The sequence below is a fragment of the Gorilla gorilla genome, chromosome 22 (assembly GCF_029281585.2).
Source record: "Gorilla gorilla gorilla isolate KB3781 chromosome 22, NHGRI_mGorGor1-v2.1_pri, whole genome shotgun sequence".
Lineage (NCBI taxonomy): Eukaryota > Metazoa > Chordata > Mammalia > Primates > Hominidae > Gorilla > Gorilla gorilla.
In genome coordinates, this window is record NC_073246.2 from 26,261,604 (window position 1) to 26,284,456 (window position 22,853).

The following is a 22,853-nucleotide window of genomic DNA, read 5'->3' on the forward strand; positions in this document are numbered from 1 at the left end:
AGCATTTGTAAGGGAAAAAGAAAAGGATTCAACTCAAAATCAAAAGTCTAATACTTACTCTGAAACTACCATCAAAGCGTATGCTGAAATTATCTTCACATCTAATTATTTCAAGGCATTTATATTGGGAAAAAAGGAAAATAAATCAGATAGACATCAAGGATTGTTCTGAATTCACATTTACCAGAAGTATTTTAATAATGACCCTGACAACCAGCATGTATTGAACCAAAACTGAAACACAAACCAAAGTCATCCTTTTAAGCATCAAACTAGAGTACCTTATTGTGTGTGTATGTATATGTAATTTATATTTATGTTATACAATATATTTTATATTTCTTGATACAATATACATCAATGACTGTAAACCTTCTGAATTCTGCGCAATTTTGCTAACTCAGTGGACATATGTCACTATATGGAGATATCTTTCATTGACACACCTTGGGGGAATAAGACACTACTGGTATCTGCTGGGCAGATGTAAGGGATGCTTTTAAATATTCTAGGACAGGACAGCCACTGAAGATAAAATATTACCTTGTCCACAATGTCAATAATGCCACATTAGAAGATCCTGATATTTATTATATATTATATATGTTGAATATTTAATCTAAATTCATATATATATATTCCATGTATAATTATTTAATTTATAATAGAAATATATATATTGCATAATAAACTCTATGGGACTTCACTAAGATACTGTGTTTCATTTTATGTACGTGTTGTGGGACTCTGTTTGCATATTATAAACTGAGAACATAGTAAGATTATGGAAGAGCCTCCTGTTTTCTCCACCATAAAACTTGCTCTGGTATAACTGGAACTTAAACTAGATGAATGCTTTTAGAGGGAGTCAAGCAGCCCAGACATACTCCTGCAGTTTCTAGATTGTGAAGATCTAATGGACTCAATAAGTAATTGAAAATGAGGATGAACAAAATATTGGGAATATTGTGAAGAATGGTCAACATAAATTAAAAATCAAAATAGTAAAGATTCAAGTTGGAGAGGTCAATGGTAAGAAAGTCAGGGAAATTGGGGAAATAGAAGAGAAATCATGAGAAAAGTCTAAGGTAATGACATAAAGTAAAATAATAAAAATAATTCTTGTCTTTTAGATTGGCATTTTTGGAAAGGAAGTAATCACTGTGAATATTTGTATATTTGAAAAAAATGAACAACGTATATAACTTTGGGGCATAAATAAATAATACCAAATAAAGTAGGGTTTGTGTAGCTATGCCATCATTCAATCAATAGTCATAAACGCTCAGTTTAGCACCCTTCTAAGGATTATAGGCATGAGCCACCATAATGGGCCCAGTTTGTTATTTTGAAATATCACTTTTATACATGATACATGGATAGAATTCCATTATAGTAGCTGATTGTCAAACTAATTTGATCAATAGGATTTCCACAACAACATTATCTACTGTATTACTGTATCTTATATCGGGCTATTTTCATAAAAATGGGGACAATGGAACTACTTAGATAATCCAGGTAATTAGTAATGTCTCTTAATAGACTGTATATAAAGAAATGTGTTTTCACCTATTAATGAAGACTGAAACTACAGAAGTTGAATAAAATAGGTTTACAATATTAAAGTGAACATTTCCATTGCATTTTTATAATGGTAATAGGTAAAATTGTCCAACATAATCCAAGTGGTATTTAGACTTTTCACATGAATATGTTTCAATGTTAGAATGTAAAGCATGGTAGAGTAAATCTGTGGGCCTGTGAATATAGATCACAGGTTACAATTCATGCTATTTTCACCAGTGATAAGCTAAGGGTAAGCATCTACAAACAGTAAATACTAGGATGAAATAAGATTTCCTATTGTTCTTTCTTCTGTTGAAGAGCTTAAAAAAGGGAAATTATAGGCTAGTTACACTTCCAGTTGGATGAGTCTACCCACCTGGGCAGGATAGCAACCAGTCCATATTGTGTGATTCTTTGGAATTTAATTTTAGAGAAAAAGAGAGCTAGTTTCACTAAGCTTTCTCCCATCATACTGTGGCACAGATATTAGAGTGTACTTAGGCATACCTGAGCTTTCAGCCAAGTTGATGGCTGGGGTGGCAGGGAAAGAAAGTAATATGACTCCGTGGAAAATTTCCCTATATGAGAAATATTACCTGTATATTTTTATTATGACATGTATCATAATGTTTGGGATATAATAATACCAACATAATTATTACTAACTACCGCAAAAAACGAATATTTTAATTACTGTTTAGAAACAATTCAACACAGGAAGCCCTTTCTTTCTATATTCCCATTCCAGTCACACAAAGGTTAACATTGTCCTGAATTATATGTTAAGCATGTTCTTCTCTTTCTTACATTTTAAACACGAATGTTTGTGTTGTTAAAATATATATTATATATGTTTCTTTTAGGACTTTATATAAATGGAAACAAATAGTACTTATTTTTTTGACTCGATATGTTTGTTCAGTATTATCTACAGAGAAAAATCCATGTTCAATTATACTTTCATTTTCTGAACTATATAGTATTCCATTCCAACATAACAGATCCAATCATTCTGCTATGAATAAACATAATACATTAGTTCATAGTGCTTAGAGTTCTTGAATGAATATGCTAAGGAGAAACATTTCTGAATGTAGGATAATGGCATGTTTACCATTAATAACATTTTGGTTTCCAAGGTTTTCTCTCTGTATTTTACAAAGTGATTGAGAGTGTCTGTTACTGCATTACCTCACTATCATGTGGTAGCATTAGACCTGTAATTTTTTTCACTTTTGTAGATTACATAATGGAATTTCACTGACTTTACTTGAATTTCTCTACTACTGATTTAAATTGAGCTTATATTTATTTGATTATATCCGATGTAAAAGTGCCTATTCATACTATTTATACTTTTTTAAAATGTGAGTAGTCTTTTTTTATTTGTAGGATATTTTATTTTATTCTCAATGTCAATTATCTTTTGGTCATATACTATGCAACTATCTTCTTCCTGATATAGCTTGAAATTTTATTTTCTTTTATTTTCTTTGATACATATAATCTTAATTTAAATGCATAATTACAAATATATAAAATTACTATGTTTATATGACCAAGTTTGTGCATATTATAAATATAGCCAGTTTTCACAACTTGTGGCTTTGGTATTGTGAATTCACTTATTAAAACTTATTTGTAACCCTAAAATTAAATGTTTCTTCATTGTCATTTGTGACATTTTCAGATCAGTGAAAAATTTGAGATGTTCAATGTGTACATTCCCACCAGAGTTTGAACTACATGACTGAATGTCTGCCTTCCTGTTCCAACTTATATTGTAAAAAAGTGTTTTGCTCATGTTCTAGTTAGTGGCAGTATTTTTACAGTGTTATGCCTTTTGTTGCTGATTTCTCTGTTTAACATGACCCAAACATAAATAAGAAGTATGTCTAGTGTTCCCAAAGGCAAGAAAGCTGTGTGTACCTTATGGAGAAAATATGTTACATAAGCTTGAATCAGGCATGATAAGTTGTTGGTCATGAGTTTAATGTTAATAACTCAACAATATATATTAGATAAGGTGTCTTTAAAGAGAAACATACATAAGTTATGTATTAATCCGTTGATGAAAACTTTGTGATTAGAGGCTCACAGAAAACTAACTCTGTATTTCTCCTAAGAGAAGTGGCTCAATGTTTGCTAATCCAATGTTCATGGCAACTTCAAAGAATGTAAATATCACAAATAATGAGAATAGATTCTCTCTCTCTCTCTTTCTCTCTCTCCTCGCTCTCTCTTTCTCTCTCTCCTCTCTCTCCTCCCATGTATGTGTGTGTGTGTGTGTATCCTTTTGAATATATTTGTATATATATATGCAAAAAACAAAGCAAATGCAGTGGGATCTTGGGACCTACTTAGCTGGCCAAAAACCTGAGTGTGTCTATATTTTGTACACTTGTATTCCATTTATAGCATAAGAGTGAGTAGCAGCACACTGATTAGTAAGATCAATTTCAGAATATTGCTAGAAATGATGATCTCTTTTATGTCTTTTTAAGTATGAAAATGCCTGCACTCTCAAGCTAACAATAGTTATTATTAGAAAAACTACTAATTGTTTTGAGAACATTGTATTGAGCATTACATTTCAAAGTATATCAAGTCTTGCTGATATCATGTCTAAAAAACACCAAAAGAAATCACTTTCTAAAATATGGTACATGAAAACTACTTACCATGAACTTTCTTTACATTTATCAAAGTCGTGTCCTTTTCTAGACATAAGCAGCTGGCAGTATTGTTTCCCCAAGGGTATACAAGCAGAACACCATCTGAAGCCAGATGAAAAATAAAGGTACTTATCCAAGTGGAAAATATGGCAAGTTTGTACATTATTCGTGACACCAATTAGCTCTTGAATCAACAAATATGGTAAAATGTTTTTAAAGCTAGAGAGCTATAGAGGCCATGTACATACACATAAAACCAAATGGAAACCTTACAAGATTGATCTGCATAATTTAGTCCAAAATAGTTATTTTATTTGAAATATCAATGACTAAATAAAACAGAAGTTACAGTAACATCATTTTTCTGTGAGTCATAATATTTTTTGTTTGAATGAATAAACTAAATATATAATCAATGAAGAATTCCTCTTTTAAGTATTTAGGGTTTTGTTGTTGTTGTTTTCTCATGGAAAAAATTCAATTAGACAATCCAGATGAGGAAACTGATTCTTAGAAGAAGTTTGATCAAATCATCTATTGGAAAGTGTAGTGCTGAAATTAAAAATTATTGCTGCCAGAATACAAAATTTGCATTCATCTCTCTAAATCAGGATACCCAAGAATTGATTGAAATGCAAGATTTGCAGTAGATTACTTTAGCTTTCCTTATAAAGCAAATTACTCTCAAATTAAATATGTTTGATACAGTGTTGCAAAAATTCCATCTTGGGGCACTTCAATTTTCAAAACATAATATTCTTTCAGTCTAAAGAATATTAGCATAAGATTTAACACTGCCATTCACTTATTTAAATTTACCTATTTAATCAGATATATTTAATCAAGTTACATATGAATACTTAATTAAACTTGTTTTGGTTAACATTCTGGCTTAGAGAGGAGTTGGATTTCTATATATTGTGTTTATGCAAACATAAAATGATTATGTTCATATCTACAGTAGCTGCTAATTTATCTACTGACACCTATTTTACATTCACAATTTTTTAAGGTTTAAATATCTAAAACAAAAAACATTTGAAAATTAATATTTTGGTTATTTTAATACAGAATATTCAATCATTAAATTAAGCTTGAGAAGAATAACTAATACTCAGGATGTTTATTATGTATTTAATATATATGTGATGAGCAGGAGAAGAGAGAGCCTAAGAGAGACAATAAATAAATAATAAATAGTATAATTTTTAATGATTTTTTTCTTTATATTTTCTTCAATACCCCAAATCTTCTCACACAAACTTGAATCACATTTTTGTAGAAAAGTTTAAATTCTTAAAATATTTTAACTTTATGATGAATAATAACAAATTCATTTTTTTTCTGTCTGCCATACACACATACACAAACACAAAGATATGGAAAAAGCTAAAATACCCTTGCCCTAGTCCATCTGTGCTACTATAACAAAACTCCATAATCTGGGTAGCTTATAAACAACAGAAATTTATTTGTTATAATTCTGGAGGCTGGGAAGTCCAAGATAAGGCATCTGCCGATGAAGTGTCTTGTTGAGGATCCATTTCCGGATTCATAGAAGGTGTCCTCTAGCTGTGTCCTCATATAGTGAAAGGGACAAGGTAATTCTCTGGTTCCTCATTTATAAGGATACTAATTCTATTCATGAGGGTTCCATCCTTATTGCCAAATCATCTCCCCCAAATCTCCATCTTCTAATACATCACCTTGGGGGTTAGGATTCCAACCCATAAATTTAGAGGGGTCACAAACATTCAGATCAAAGTATTTCTTAATAGGGCACATACCATTTCCTGATTGGAGAGCTGTTTTTCATAAGAAAATCAATGTTTCCCCGGGAAGAGGCAGTGGCTAGAACATATGCAATAGGTTCAAGGCCAAAAAACAAAAGTATTATTCATGGTCACTGATTGGAGATTCAGTAGTTGCCCTGCATGTATGCATAAGGATCAAGCACTTTATTGGAAACAAATTTATTTTTGATGCTTTGGTAAAACTGTCAATAGGAAGGTTGGGTTTTCCTGACAATTATTTTATGGTTAGTAATTTTTTATATAACACGTAGTATTGGAGGATACTTACATATTTTCAGTACAAAAGTGTGAACAGATTGAATTCCAGCTTTGTTCATACTGTCCCTTCTACCAAGGAAATACAGAAATGGAAAAGAAAAAACTAGTAATCAAAAGCAGAGGGTTCCCTGGAAAAGTAACAGCACAAAGAAAGAAGAATAGTGAGGCTGGATCGCCAGCAAAGGCCTGAGTGGGGAAGCCATACCTTAATTTGATGAGCTTCCTCCAAAAGAAGTATATGAAGATGCTACTGAGTATGCTGGTTACATTTATCTTCTCAGTGCAGCACATTGCTATCAGTTTCTCACCTTCCAGAACAGGTGTCCTCTAGGAAGAGTTGTTTTATATACATTCATTTTACATAACTTTCTCACTAAAACTTGAATTACATTTTTGTAGAAAAGTTTATATTCTTAAAATATTTTAACTCTATGATGAATCATAACAAATTCTTTTTTTCTATCTCACATATACATATACACAAACACAAATATATGGAAAAAGCTAAAAGAACCCTTGCCTTAGTCCACCTGGGCTGCTAAAACAAAACCTGATAATCTGGGTAGCTTATAAACAACAGAAATTTACTTGTTTTAGTTCTGGAGTCTGGTAAGTCAGTAGTCAGTTTACTTCTCCAGGTCCTCTTTAACACAGTTTTTCTTCATTCTGAGTGACAGGGACAACTAATACTTGATTTGAAGAATATTTAGCAAGATAGAAAAATCAAATATTGATCTCTAAACTTCGTAGGTTGCTGTGGGACTATAATTTTCAGAAACAGCAGTCTCATATAATACAGGACTTGAGGAAAACTTTGCTTTATTATCTAGAATAACTTGGATACTTCTCTGCTGTCAAAGAGAAATAACCCCTAGGAAATGTTTCCCATCTTAGTGGAAATAATAATATGTTGAATATCTCTCGGTCGTACCTGGAAACTTGACATTGCTAAGAGCTTGTCTTCTAAAGCAAAAGAAGTTGCATTCCACTGGTATTCACCTGTAATAAGTATGAAATGCACTGAGTATTACCTGGGAAGATGGAGAGTTAGATCACATGTCCAAATCTCTTCTCTTTTAATGTACTCAAATTAATAAAATTGCTGAACAAAGAGATGAAAATTTTATCCAGACTAAACCTGGAAAAGGACTTTCTGATATCCTACAGATTATGAAATATCTATGAAAATCTGGAACAAGCTCATAGAGGATACCAGGAGCTAACAAATGACTCTCTGGAAGTGGAGTGCCACGTTCTTAACAGCACATAGAAGAGATTTTGAAGGACTCCCGTATTAAGACTTTGAAAATCACAGAGCAGCCCCGATTGAAGGAGAAGAAGTCAATCATCCAAATTATTTTTTAATTTGTTTTGTTTTGACTTGATATCCTGTAAAAAAAGCAAATGGTATGAAGACAAGCTTGCTTTATAGCTGAGGACTGAGGTGATGAGTATGCATGAGGGCATGTGTCTTACTGCCAGAGAAAAATAGCCTTGGGATACCCCACAAATACAAAGACAGTAAGTACTGTGGGCCACTCTACATCAGTTTCTCACCAATGTAGTTGTTTAGTATAGAATAGGAACTACACTCGTATCTGTGGTTAATCCGTAATGAAAAATGTAAGTCCTGTAAAAAGGCAAAGCCAGCCCACTACATCAGATGTTACAAATTTAGAAATTAAGCACACACATTTCTGTGACTTAATTATCTTCAGTCAAATTTTCCCTTCCTTTTCAGGCAACTGATAAGTTGGTTTCACAATGGACTGTACCACCATCCAGGGACATGGTCACATTTAATTTCTCAAAGCTGAAGGAAATATGATGGTGAGCTGATAAATTCAGTGACTATTGTTGAGCAAATTGCAGAACTTGATAGAATTGTCTTAAAAAGTTAATTTTATCAATCAAAGTAACTAAGCAAAAATTCCTAAGTATGTTACCAAAAAAAAAAAAATTACTGTGTAGAGGCTTAAAATGACATGGTGTCTGATAGGTCAACACTTATCTCTTTTTTAATTTTATTTTAATCATTACTGTAAGAATTTATAGATAGCAGATATATAATAAAAATTTTTGAGATCAGAGAGTTTTTGGAATAAAATGATCTCAAGGATAGTGTCCAGTAGAGGATCCAGAATGAAACTAGGGAGAATGAATAATAGTGAGAGATGGAGAGGCAGGAGAGAGAGAGAGAGAGTAAGATATAGAGGCGTAAGAGAGAGAGAAAGAGAGAAACAGAGAGAAGAAATGAATGAGCACATAAGTATAGATGAAAATAGATAAATCTCAGTAAGCAAATTGTGTAAAAAGAACAGGAATGAGATCCTGAGCATTTTCCTGGAATAGCTCAGCATGTCTGTGGAAAATTTTTCTTTTCTTTTCTTTTTTTTTTTTTTTATTCAAGGTAGCAGCTTTGCAGGTAAGAGGATGGCTAGATTCTAAGACTTACTGCTGTGCTGGAGGCCATTCCAGTGGCCTGAGTGTATCACCATATTTCTTCATCCTGGAATGTTGGTAATAGACAGGATAGCCAGGACAGGATAATCTTTCTTCCTCTGGAAGAGCCATTGTCTTCGTCCTTTCAGTGTTGCTGTCAAGGAAAACTGGAGTCTGAGTAAATGCTAAAGAAAAGAGATCTATTTGGCTCACAGTTAGGCAGGTTATACAAGAGGCATGGCACCAGGATCTGCTTCTGGGGAAGGCTGCAGGCAGTCCTCACTCATGACAGAAGGCAAAGAGGAGCAGGCATGTTCACAGAGCACGCAGTGAGAGAGAAAGCAAGAGAGCAAGGCGGTGAGAGCGGGTACCAAGCTCTTTATAGCAACCGGCTCTTACAGGAATTAATACAGCAAGAGGGCTCATTACTGTGAGGATAGCAACAAGCTATTCATGAAGTATCTACCTCCATGATCCAAACACTTCCCTTTAGGCCCCACCTAAAACATTGAGGATCAAATTTCAACATAAGGTCTGGAGGAGTCAAATAATCCAAACTATAGCAATTCTACCCCTGGCCCTCTAAATTTTATACCCTTCTTATACATACAATATAGTCATTCTATCCCATAGTCTTCAAAACTCTTAACTTGTTCCAGCATCAACTGAAATGTCCAATATTCAAAGTTTCATCTGAGACTCAAGGCAAACTCTTTATATCTGTGACCCTGTAAAATCAATAATAATGTTTTTACTTCCAAGATACAATGGTTGTGTAAGCATTAAATAAACATTTCTATCCCAAAAGGGAGAAATAGGCCAAAATAAAGGAGTAACAGGCTCATACAAGTCTGAAACCCAGAAAAGCAGACATTAAATCTTAAAACTCCAAAATAATCTCCTTTGATTTCATATCCCACATCCTGGGTACAGGGTGTGAGGGGTCAACTCAAAAGGCCTCAGGCAGTTGTGTCCCCATGGCTTTGTTGGGCACAGCCCACATGGGTGCTGTCTTGGGTTTGAGTTGAATGCCTGCTGCTTTTCCAGGCTGATGGTGCATGCTGCTGGTCGGTCTACACAGCCCTGCTCCCACAGTTCCACTAAGCAGTGCCCCAGTGGGGACTCTCTGAGGGTGCTCCAACTGCACACTTCTACTCAGTATGAACTTAGTAAATTCTCTCTGCAAGGACTCAGCCCCTGTAGCAGAATTGGGCATGGTTACCCAGGCTTTGGGATATATCCTCTGAAATCTAGTGGAAGTGGCCAAGCCTCCTCCACTCTTGCATTCTGAGTGACTGCAGACTTAATACCATATGGACACTGCCAAGGCTTTCAGTTTATACTTTAGAGCCGAGCACCAAGCAGTATCTGGGGCCATTGAGCAGTGGTTGGAGGTAGAGCAGCCAGGATGCAGGGAGCAGCATCCCAAGGTGGTACAGGGCAGTGATGCTCCAGTCCCAGACCTTGAAACAATTTTGTCCTCCCCAGGTATCTGGGCCTGTGATGGAAGGAGCAGCTTTGAAAATTTCCGCAATGCCTTTGGGGCCTTTTCCCCACTATCTTGGCTTTTAGCACCTGACTCCCATTTAGTCATGCTAATCCTTTTAGCAAGTGGTTGCTCTGCAGCACCATTGGATTCCTCCCTTAAAAATGCTCTTTCCTTCTCTATCACATGCCCAGGATGCACATTTTCCAAATGTTTAGGCTTTGCTTTATTTTTTAATTATAAATTACAACTTTAGGCCATTCCCTTGCTCCTATATCTGACACTCTTTGAAGGATTTTCTGCTTAGAAATTTCTTCCGCTAGATACTTTAGGTCATGACTTTTAAGCTTGGCCTTCCATGAAGACCTAGAGCATGAAAACAATGCAACCAAGTTCTTTTCTATGGTTAACAAGGGTAACCTTTGCTCTAGTTTCCAATCAGTTCCATGTGAGATCCTGTCAGCTTGGTCTTTACGGTCTGTATTTCTACCAGCATTTTGGTCACCATCACTTAACCAATCTTTAAGAAGTTCCAAACTTTCTCTAATCTTCTTGCCTTTTTTCAGACCTCCAAATCCTTCTATCCTTTGCCCAGTTCCAAAACCACTTCCACAGTTTCTGGTATTTTTATAGCAACATCCCACTCTTTAGTACCAATTTTCTGTCTTAGTCCTTTTAATGTTGCTACAAAGGAATATCTGAGGTTGGGTAATTTATAAGAAGAGAGGTTTGTTTTTCTCACAGTTATTCAGGCCATACAAGAGGCATAGCACCAGCATCTGCTTCTAGTGAGGGCCTCAGGCTGCCTTTACTCACAGCAGAAGGTGAAGGGAACCAGCATGTGCAGAGATCACATGGATAGACAGGAAGCAAGAGAGCAATGGGGGAGGTGCCAAGCTCTTTTTAACAACCGCTCTCACAGAACTAATAGAACAAGAACTTACTCATTACTGAGGATGGCACCAAAACAATTCATGGGAGGTCCATCCCGATGAACCAAACACCCCCCATTAGGCACCACCTTCAACATTGAGGATCAGATTTCAACAAAAGGTACGGAGAGGTCAAAGTAAACTATAGCAGTAAAGTTGTTGTTGTTGTTGTTGCTGCTTTTTTTGTTTGTTTGTTTGACACGGAGTCTTGCTCCGTCGCCCAGGCTGGAGTGCAGTGGTGCTATCTCGGCTCACTGCAAGCTCCGCCTCCCGGGTTCACGTCATTCTCCTGCCTCAGCCTCCCGAGTATCTGGGACTACAGGCACCCGCCACCACGCCCGGCTAACTTATTGTATTTTTGTAGTAGAGACTAATTTTTTTTTTTTTTTTTTGTATTTTTAGTAGAGACGGGGTTTCACCATGTTAGCCAGGATGGTCTCATACTCCTGACCTCATGATCCGCCTGCCTCGGCCTCCCAAAGTGCTGGGATTACAGGCAGCAGTAAAGTTTTAATAAGTGCATGGTTCACCCAATTTCTCATCTTTTCAATTCATATAGTTCAAGTATTGCCAATAAAAATAATTTTCGCCATATTTTTACAATGCCTGTAGTGTGCTTTTGAACAAATAATGATTTCCTCTAAGGAGATAGATAGCAAAGGCATAAAACAAGAATGTGGAATTTATAAGCCACTCATCACGTAGGGAAGGCACAGACTCCAGGATACAGAAACAAGTGCATCTGACCCTGCTAATTGACTGAGTTAAGTGCACCCAAACCTTGCTCTTTAAAACAAAACAGTGAAAATGTACTGCAGAGGAGATAGATGACTCCCTAGGGAGGAGGCAAAAGACATGCTTCTCTGTGAGCTTTAAAGTGTTCATTATAAAAAGCAGAGATACTTATCCCTGTAATTCCCCCAGGAAAGGAACTGGGGAGTAAAGATGAAGATTGTAGGCATGAGCTCAATTCAGGGAACATTTTCATTTCAGTGAGCATCTGCTGACAGTAAATCCAGTGATAACTGTCATGCAGTGTGGATGTCTTACTTCTTTCTAGTAAGCCTGATGAGAGCACCGTATACCTCCTGGCATAATTGTTCTTGTCCCATCTGAGCTTAATGGGGATTTAAACATTCACAGGAGAAGTTAAAGGCAAAGAAAAATGTGACGGTATAAAAAGGAAAACTATTTTTAATGAGCTTATTTTCTTCTATGTAACTGATCCTTATTTTCTAATTTCATAATGTTATATGGAACATTTTTGATATTATGAAAGAAAAACCAAATGATCTCATTTTATTTTATTTGTAATTGTATTATTGATCTCTTATTATGGTGGAGACCCTTTATATGTGTACTGCAATAAATGGAAGAGCTTAAGAAGCAATGGATACAATAATGATGTCAGTTTGGCTGCCAGGAACTTGACGGATAAAATCTGCTAGGAGACACATGAGATTATTTACGTCAATGAGTGTGTGATAATAAAAGGAAATTCAACCTCATAGATTTACAGTTTAGACATAACTAAATATGGTAGTAACACTATATTTACTTCTTAATTCACTTATTATACTTGTTTCTCTTGACCAAAACAAAGGTAAACTCTACAGAATAGTTTAATTACACTTAATGTAAGAAATTAATATCAATTTTTATGACTGGGAGACTCACAAATTAGTCTAACTACAATAGAAAAGCACTATAACTCACACAACAGTTAGATTCCTTGTGCATGAGATGTCTTTGACCTGTCCAAAAAGGCTTCTACACATGGAATTCGCATGAACCTTATTATAATACCAGCATCCCAACACTAGCCAACATTAAACCCTATGATTACATTATTATATGTAAGTGGCAATACGCTGCCAGAAACTGTAATATCTCCATGATCTGTAAAGGAGCTGCTCTGTCTCAACCACAGCATGAAACTATTTCTGTTTTTACACTAATAGTAGTTCAAGTTTATTAATTCTAGCAACCAAAACATATAACATCAAAAATCTTGAAATAGCTGGGCACAATGGCTCACACTTGTAATCCTAGCACTTTGGGAAGCCAAGGAAGGAGGATCTCTTGAGCCCAGGAATTCCACACCAGGCTAGGTAAAATAGCAAGATCGTGTCACTACAAAAAATTTAAAAATTACCTGGGCGTGGTAGTCTGCACCTATAGTCCAAGCTATTCGGGAGGCTGAGGTGGGAGGATGGCTTGAGTCCAAAGTCCAGGAAGTCGAGGCTGCAGTGAGCTGTATCACGCCACTACACTGTAGGCTGAGTGATGGAGCGAGACCCTATCTCCAAAAAAACAGAAAAAAAAAAATCTCAAAATAAGTATTTTTTTAAAGTATTTTATTTGTGCAAACTGGATATGTCTTTCAGAGTGCAATGTCTATGTAAATATTCCTTGCTGGTAGCCACAATCATTGATATATTTTAATTTGTTGCTACTCTGTTGAACAGAATTATAAAAAGCTTACAACTGATTTGACTTGTGGATATTTACCAGGACTTAAATCCAAATGCCTATCTCTGGTAAACATGTGTAAACAAATTGCTTTATTAACTAAAAAAGGTCAAGTCCTGTGCTTGACTAATTTAGTATGGAAATTTCTCACATTAATCAAAATATAAGCTTGGTAAGGAATATGCTATCCTAACTGGCTAACTCTATGCTATATGTTTCAAATTAACTTTCTGCCATGTCAGATTATCCTAAACATGAAAGAAATACATATGTGACCCAAAGTTTGCGAACTTTGGTGAGATTTGTTTAAATATCCAATTTAGTTTTAAAATCTTATGTATATTAAATTGAAAATGATGACTTTCAATATTTTACCCATCTAGTTTTGTATCCTCTCTCAATTTTTCTTAATATGCCTGAGAAGAAAATTGAGGTTAAAGAAATTTAGTGAATGCTATTAGAGACTTGAATTGCTTCTATTATTTTAAAATAATATTTTCTACTCACCTGTGCCTTACCAATTAGTTTATTCAAAACACAAAATGTCATTTCTTCCCTTGGAATTTTGTTCACCTAACAAACGTTGTGTCTCCATTGTGTCTAGCTACTTGTCTTAGGTAGCAGAGATAGACATAAAGTAAGACACAATTCCAGAATTTGAGAACATTAGTATAATTGGGGACTCAGTTCATAAGAGGGAAACGTAAAGCTATGTATAAAGAAAGACTGCAACATCTGCAACATCACATGGACTAGAAATATCACAGAGGCTACTTGGTGAAGAAAAAAGAATGGAACGAAAAAGTACCTGAGAGAGAAGAGACGTCATAAAGACTTAAGAATAGGTGAAGAAAAGGAAGTAAAAAGTATAAATATTAGAAAGTAAAATAAAATTGTCTTTGTTTATAGATGACATGGTGGTTTATATAGAAAATGGCAAAGAATCGACAAAATACTGCAGGAACTAGTAAGTAATTATGGCAATGTTGTAGGATACAAGATTAATATTTAAAGATCAATTGCTGTCTTATATACTGAAGATGAAAATATGGAAATTTGAAATAAAAAACAAAATATCACTTACGTTAGCACCAATAAAATAAAATACTTAAGGTATCTATCTGAAAATAAGTATCTATAAAATCTATATGAGAAAAACTACAAAATACTGATGAAAGAAATCAAAGCAGACCTAAATAAGTGGAGAGATATTCCAGGTTCTTGGGTAGAAAGACTATCAGATATGTTCAGTTTTTCCAAATTTATCTGTATATTCAAGGCAATTCGAATCAAAATCCCAGCAAATTATTTTGTGGATGTCAACAAATGGTTCTAAACTTTTTATAGAGAGGTAAAAGACCCAAAGTACCCAGTTCAATATTGAAGAATAACAAAATTGGAGAACTAACTAACGCAACTTGATCTCCAGACTTAATATAAAGCTACAGTATCAAGACAGTGGTATTAGTGAAAGAATAGAGAAACAGAATAAATGTTATATTTAAAAAAATTGAACAAATGTTCAATGGAACACAGTAGAGATCCCAGAAATAGGCTCACATAAATATAGTCAACTAATCTTTGGCAAAAATGCACAGATAATTCTATAGAGAAAGGACTGTCTTCTAAATAAATGGTGCTGGACAGCCTGACTTCCACATGCAAAAAATAAATAAATAAATAAATAAATAATAAATAAATAAATAAATCTAGACACAAACGTTACACTTGTCACAAAAGTTAGTCCAAAATGGTTCATAGTCCTAAGGTAAAATGCAAAACTATAAAACTCCTTAAAGGTAACATAATGAAAAAATAAAGGTGACCGTAGGTTTGGTGGATTTTTAGATTACAACTCCAAAAGCAAAATCCATTAAAAAAAATCGACAAGAATTCCTTAAAATTAAAAAAAAAAAAGTTTTTCCAAAGACGCTATCAAGAGAATGAAATGACCAGCAGCAGACTGGAATAAAATGTTTGCAAAACATATACTAGATCAACAACTGACATACAAATATACAAAGAACTGTTAAAACTCAACAATAAGAAAACAAACAATCCGAATTTTTAAAAATGGCAAAAAATCTGGATCGACAACCTCACCAAAGGAGGTATACAATGCCAAAAAAAAATATAAAGAGACACTTGATGTCATCTGTCATCAGGTAGTTGCCAATTAAAAAACTGAGATACAACCACACACCTGTTAGAATGAATAAAATGAAAACACTGACAACACCAAATGCTTGTGAGGATGAGGAGCAAAGGGAACTCCTATTAATTGATTGTGGGAATGCAAAATAATGCAGACATATTGGAAGACAGTTTGGCAGTTTCTTCCAAAAATAACATTTGCTTACTATATGATACAGCAAGCAAACTTCTGGTTCCTACCAAAAGGAGTTGAAAACATGTCAACACAAAAACCTGCATACAAATGTTCATACCATTTGTATTTATAATTGGCAAAATTTGGAAACAACCATGATGTCCTTCAATAGGTGAATGGATAAGGAAACTGTGGTATACCCATAAAATGAAATATTATTCAGCACTAAGAAATGAGGGGTCAGCCCAGCGCGGTGGCTCATGCCTATAATCCCAGCACTTTGGGAGGCCAAGGCGGGCAGATCACGAGGTCAGGAGATTGAGACCATCCTGGCTAACACAGTGAAACCCCATCTCTACTAAAAAAATACAAAAAGTTAGCCGGGCGTGGTGGCGGGCACCTGTAGTCCCAGATACTCGGGAGGCTGAGGCAGGATAGTGGTGTGAACCCAGGAGAAGGAGCTTGCAGTGAGCCGAGATCACACCACTGCACTCCAGCCTGGGCTACAGAGGGAGACTCCTTCTCAAAAAAGAAAAAAAAAAAAAAGAACTGTCGTACTATGAAAGACGTTGACTTTATTAATAATAATTTATCAATGTGATTCAACAATTTTAACCAATGTCCTAAACTAAAACAAGATGTTAGTAGGAAAAACTGTGCAATGGGTGGAAATGAGGAATACAAGAATTCTGTGAACTTTTCTATTATGTTTTCTGTAAATATAAAACTGTTCTAAAAATAAAGTCTACCCATTAAAGACAAAAAAAAAAAAGAGAAATAAAGAAAAGAACAGGTGAGCCAGACTTTCAGAATGTGGAGACCTGGAAAGTATGTATTTCCCTCTTTACAAAGCAGCAACAAGGCAAGGAAATTCTTCCTGTTCATAATTTTTGTTCAATTCACAGAAAGCTGAAGTTGCTGGGGACAATTAACCCTAAGTATAAGACACGTGACTCCAAAATGAGATGAGAGAAAACTTAGCTTACTTGTAGCAGATGCCATTTGAGCAATGGTGAAAAGAAGTTAGCTGGATTTTTAATAAATTGCTCAAGCTACAAGCTACATGTGGAGTAGCAAGAAAATATGAACCTCTGAGGGACACAAGGGCAATTTGCACTTATTCACAGATTCTTTTCTATTGATGTTTCTAGAACTCTAAAAAAAAGATTAGGGGCATGATGATACTGGCTTAAATGAGAGGCTGCTTCAAGGAGGGCAGAAAGCCAACCCAAGATCCTTTCTCCCTCCTCTCCTATGGGACAACAATCTTTTTTTTTTTTTTTTTTTTTTGAGATGGAGTTTTGCTCCTGTTGCCCAGGCTGGAGTGCAATGGTGCGATCTCAGCTCACTGCAACCTCCGCCTTCTGGGTTCAATCTGTTCTGCCTGGAAAATCTTAAACCACTAGGTGAAAGACAACTACCTTGTCACCTGTGGGGCACTGGTGAAAACCTATTGCAAGTGGAGAAAGTGACCAAGAGAAAACAAACAAACAAACAAACAAACAAACAAACAAACCCCTCTGACTTCATGGGAGTGGCAGGAATAAGTCCTGGGCCCTGACCTGCAGCTGAGTGCCAGACAGGATCCCCGAGAAGGCTCTACACCCATGACTCAGGGAAGCAGTGCTTGCTTAAGACTGAGATTTAATCAGAGTCATAGAGAAGCCACCATCATACTATGCCCCTGACACCAAGCTAATGACTGTTGAGTAACAAGTAATAATGTCCTAATGTTATAGTCTAGTAAATAATCATCAGGATGTGTAATGCAGAAAATATAAATGAATGGATTTCCCAAGCTGGAAAATGTGAGGTGTTTTTGTGGCTTTTATGGGGAGATACTGCCTTGTGTTTGAGAGGTCTAATCACTAGTCTCACTGCTATTAATAACCAGTGCTGACATGCTGGTACAATCTGCCTCCAAATCTCCATGGACAGGCACATGGTTACAAAGCAAGATGATTAGTAGCATTATTAATAGAATTTCAGTATATTTCATGCTATGTGCACGTACAGGGACTTGAGCAACACATGAATGAGAATTATTGTAGAAGCCTGTTGGGATTAAACCTTACAGCACAGGAGAAAAAAGGAAGAAGAGTTTTAAGACAATGACAAACTAAGAAAGACATGGATAAAACCTAGAAACCTGAACACAGGAAGAATTTTCATCCTAATGAGAATATACCAGATATATTTTTATAATAAAAAGTCTCCATTTTTAAAGTAAGGAAAGTGAGAGGGTACATTAAAGGGAAAAAAGTATAATTGTCAAATCCTTTTGTATATTCAAACTTTATAAATCAAAATAAACTCTTAAAATTGTCTAGCCCCTTCTCTCAAATAACAACAATGGAGAGATACCAGGTTGATCTAAAATCTCCCTGTGATACAGGGCAGGGAAGCCACAAAATCGTGGCTTAGCCAGGGAAAGTTCTTGGCTTTGCCCAGGAAAGCTTTCAAGAGTGAGCAGGTGGTGGAAGAAAACAGCTTCACTGGGGCAGCAGCATTACAGCACAGTCAGTGACTGCTCCTGCAGAGCAGGCTGCCCTGTAGGTGGTGTGTGGAGAGCAGCAGCTCAAGCTCAGTGCTGCAGCCAAACTCTATCTACCTTTAATTACGTGTAAATTAAGAGATGAGTTATTCAGAAATTATAGAAAAGGGGTGGTAACTTCTGGATTGTTGCCATGGAAATGGGCGGTAACTTCTGGGTGTTTTTATGGCAATGGTAAACTGTCGGAATGAAGGAGGACATATTTTAGGAAGAGGTAATTTCTATGCCTCTTCCCTGTTTCAGCCAGTCTTCAGTCTGGTCCAGAGTCAAGTCCTGCCTCCTACCTCACCTTCACTTAATAAGTATTAGGAAACAATGACATATTTTCCTTACTATGTAAAAGCAAATTATAATATTTAAATACAGAGCAGAGCTGAGAAATAGAGCAAATAAATATATAAATTTTGTAAAAATATAGCACCTTCTGATAATCTTAAAGGAAAATGTAATAAAAATTAGCACCTATGAGCAGAAAATTTTACAGTATAATTGTCTACAGCATTAGAATGGATAATTATATAGATATAAATGTAATATTTGAATTAAATATGCATATAAATGACTACATTTTTATTTGGAAAATGCTACAGAAGTGTTTTGAATGTAAAATTCTAAGGATTATAGCCCTGCTTAATTCAGTCAGAGAATTCAAAACAGAGGGAAATATAGTTTATTTGTTAATTTTTAAATTTTTTGTTCATTATTTTGTGGGAAACACCTTAATACATGATAAGAATAGAAAAAGAATGTATATCTTCCATATCACAGAATAAGAAAATATCAAGCAAAATAATATATTATCTATATGGCTAGCAGAAGAAAGTAAAACGATAAAAGACATTAAATGGTGCAGAGTTGTTAATAGATTCAACTAGTCTAAACTTCATATTTTAAAGGCAAGAGCATTTACATTGTGTCAAAAAAGTTATAAATATTTCTTATACAATATTTAAATAACCTAATATAAACAAAATGCTGGAAACAAAGAATGACCAAATATATGTCACTCAAAAGTGAAACAAATGTTTATCAAAATGAGGAAAAAATATAGGATATAATTTATTAGTAATAAAAACATGAACTGAAGCAAAAGGAGTAATCTACTTTATCTGCAAGTTATAGGTACTATTTAAATGAGAAACACATTTTAGAGCATGTGCGAATTATATAGTTAAGAAAAACAACAAACATTATGGGGTTTGACCTAAGTTAACTTAAAAACCACTTAGTGGAATAGCTTTTTTGAAAAGCAGATGGATCCATTGATATGCAATTTTAAAATAATTTTTGAATAGTTGGATAGCCATCAAATTCATTTAGGAGGCTTGTATTAGATTTTTAATCTTGACAAAATATTCCAGAAATTTTAAAAAAGTAATAATAACGTAAATTATCTCATGTTAGTATATGTAAAAATCCCAACGAAATTAAGTGGTTGTTATAGACTGAATACCTATCTTGTGTTCACCCAAAATTCATATGATGAATTCTAATGCTCCAGTGTGTTGGCGTTAGAAGATGGATCCTTTGGGAGATAATTAGGTCAAGAGGGTGGAACCCTCATGAATAAGATTAATACTCATAAAAGGAACCCCCAAAATGCGGTCTTGCTTTTGCTGCCACATGAGGGTAAATCGGCAGATTGTAACCCAGAAGAGAACCCTCACCAAAACATGACCACTCTGACACCTTGATCTTGGTCTTCCAGCCTCCAGAACTATGAATAATAAATTTCTGTTGTTTATAAGCCACCAGTCTATGCTATTCTGTTATAGCAGCCCAAACTAAGATATGTGATGCAAAGATTACTCTGGCAAAACTGATTGAGGTTTAACTAATGAATTATTCATTAGTAAAGGAGTACTAATAATGCCCAGATAGATGAACATTTAAATAACATTGAAAGTAATACTGAAATGTAACATAAAATCTTAGTATTCAAGTGTCTACATAAAATTTAACCTTAGCTAAAAGTAGAAATGTACTAAGAAAAAGATGAAGTAAAAATTAAAATTAAAATATCTATTATTTTCTCTTAGTAGAGATTTTGCTCATTCATTTTAATTATTGCTCAATTCAAATTATTTTTAAAATACTTATATGTAAAATAGTAAAGAGAATAAGAATATGTTCAAAACTAAAAGCAACACACTGTGGGTGAATTAAGCAGCAAAACCATCCACATATGAAAGGTAGTCTTTGATATATCCCTGGACTCCATGTACTGTTTATGGTTTGTACATTTTTGTTTGCCAGTAAAGCGCCTGGGCAGTATTAGACAAGAACAACCAGGAGTTCAGTTATTTTACTGTACACAACAAAATGCTAATGATGCCAGGACTCTGCATAGGCAATTCTTGCTAAAAGGTCATTGTCAGCAAGCATCGTTGAACTTCTGTTTATCCTCATTCCAGAGATTAATTGTGCTTGATTGCATATGGTATTATTTTCATTGGAACAACTGATGTTGACTGAGATAGTGGTGTCTGATCTCTCTGGGAGTACTCAAAGGATTTTGGAACACAGCATTTATTCTTGTCTTCCTTTAATCTAGTGACCTTGTTGATACGATCTGTTAGGGTAGTTGTTTCAAATAATTCTATATTTATTCTGTTATTTTGAAAATGTTTTTCTCTGTTTTTTAATTCAATTCACAGAAAAACTCAGAAATCATGATATTTATTACATGTTTACTCCTCATATTTTCAAATTTAAAAAAAGCAGAAAACAAGAGCAGTAGCAACAAAAAAACACCGCTTGAGTCAAACTTTCCTACTAAAGTATCATTCTTATTTTCTTTGTGATTTCAGTAGCTTAAAGAAACACAAGTATTTGATGTATTGCAGTCAATATGCTTAATGCCATTTTCTTTCTCAGACAGTTGTAGAGTAGATTTTCAAGGAGAACTTTTTAAGTCTCTATTTTAATTTTTTTTGTTCTAAATAACCTGTAAATAAAACTGAATAAATAAATAAATAAAATTATAATGTCTATGTTTTTGCAGAATTTTTTTTCTATTGTTAAGATGCTCTAGACTGAATTACATATCCTGAAATTCCTATTTTGAAATTTTAGCCCCCAACAATTTGGAGATAAGGCTTTTATGATGTCGTAAAAGTGCTCCCCTAATCTAACAGGGCTAGTGGCCTTATAAAAGGAGGAAGAAAGAGAGTTATCTTTCTCTCTCCATGACCATGCACTAGGAAGGTAGCCATTTGCAAGCCAGAAGGGGAGTTCTTGCCAGAACTCAACTATACTGGCATCCTGACCTCGGACTTCCAGCCTGCAGAACTGTGAGAAAATACATTTCTTTGTTTAAGTCACCCTTTCTATGGTATGTTTTTATGACAACCTGAGTAAGATGTAAGAGATTAACAAAACATTTTTTACTCTTATCATCTGTGGTACAAAGACATGTAATTAAAAGACATTGCAATGGAATATATTGTTTAATTAGATAGCATATGACTGGAAAATATACATTATTGGAAGGTATTACCAGAAAGCAACTTGGTACTTAATTTGTTCAAAATTCAAATATAAAATCTATTTTTCTGTTGTCTGTGGAGAAGAATCATACCATACAAATGTTTCTCAGGAAAAATATATACTGTACTCTTTCTAAAAGATTTATTTGTTTCTAAAGCCAACTTCTAAACTTCCCAACTCTTTGGGGTTTCTTTCTGTACTGTTTTGCAGTTGTTTTCATGATACATTATGTACCTATTTCTAAAACTATTGATAGGAGTTTCCAGAGATCAGGGAGTTGTAGGTATTAATACATTTCCCACCTCTCTTGGTGCCCAGTTCAGGACTCTATCTCATGGGTGCTTGGTCCATATTGTTGATGTCTGTAATAACACGAAAATTAATGTTTCATTCTCTTTTCCTAATTTTCCTTTAGAAATGGCCTCAAAAGTCCTGAATTAATTGTTTCTACGCTCTAACTTGTAATGTATTTGGATTGTTGAGTTTAGAGTAAGTCTTCCTCTGATTACCTCATGTGAACACTTAAATCTTTTTTGGGTTGTTCCAAATAAGTCTTCAAATATGAACCTTTTCAATTATTTATTAAAAATCATCTTGCTTCCCATAATATATTGATTTTTAATAGATAATTGAAAAGGTTCATATTTGAAGACTTATTTGGAATATATACATATATAATATTTTGCTCTCTTTTTATCAGTTATATACAATTTCCGCCATTTTGGAATTTTTGCCATTTTGGAAGCTCAGTGGGTATACTTACACTGGTCCTGATCATAAGTCATGTGTAATGTCAGTGAAAGCACCCACTATAATAACAAAAAAAAGGCAAG

General features: G+C 34.6%; 1 protein-coding gene and 1 long non-coding RNA gene across 2 annotated transcripts in view; one reads left to right on the forward strand and one right to left on the reverse strand.

Moving 5' to 3' along the window:
* The window catches only part of LOC129529282 (uncharacterized), a 186,249-nt gene that overhangs the window by 87,819 nt on the left and 75,577 nt on the right, over positions 1–22,853 (forward strand). The window lies entirely within an intron of this gene.
* On the reverse strand, positions 5,696–22,443 carry LOC134757858 (uncharacterized). The gene is made up of 4 exons (XR_010132401.1): positions 22,323–22,443; positions 9,369–9,486; positions 8,772–8,912; positions 5,696–7,315 (listed from the first exon to the last, which is right to left on the reverse strand). It is a non-coding gene; the product is annotated as an uncharacterized lncRNA (long non-coding RNA).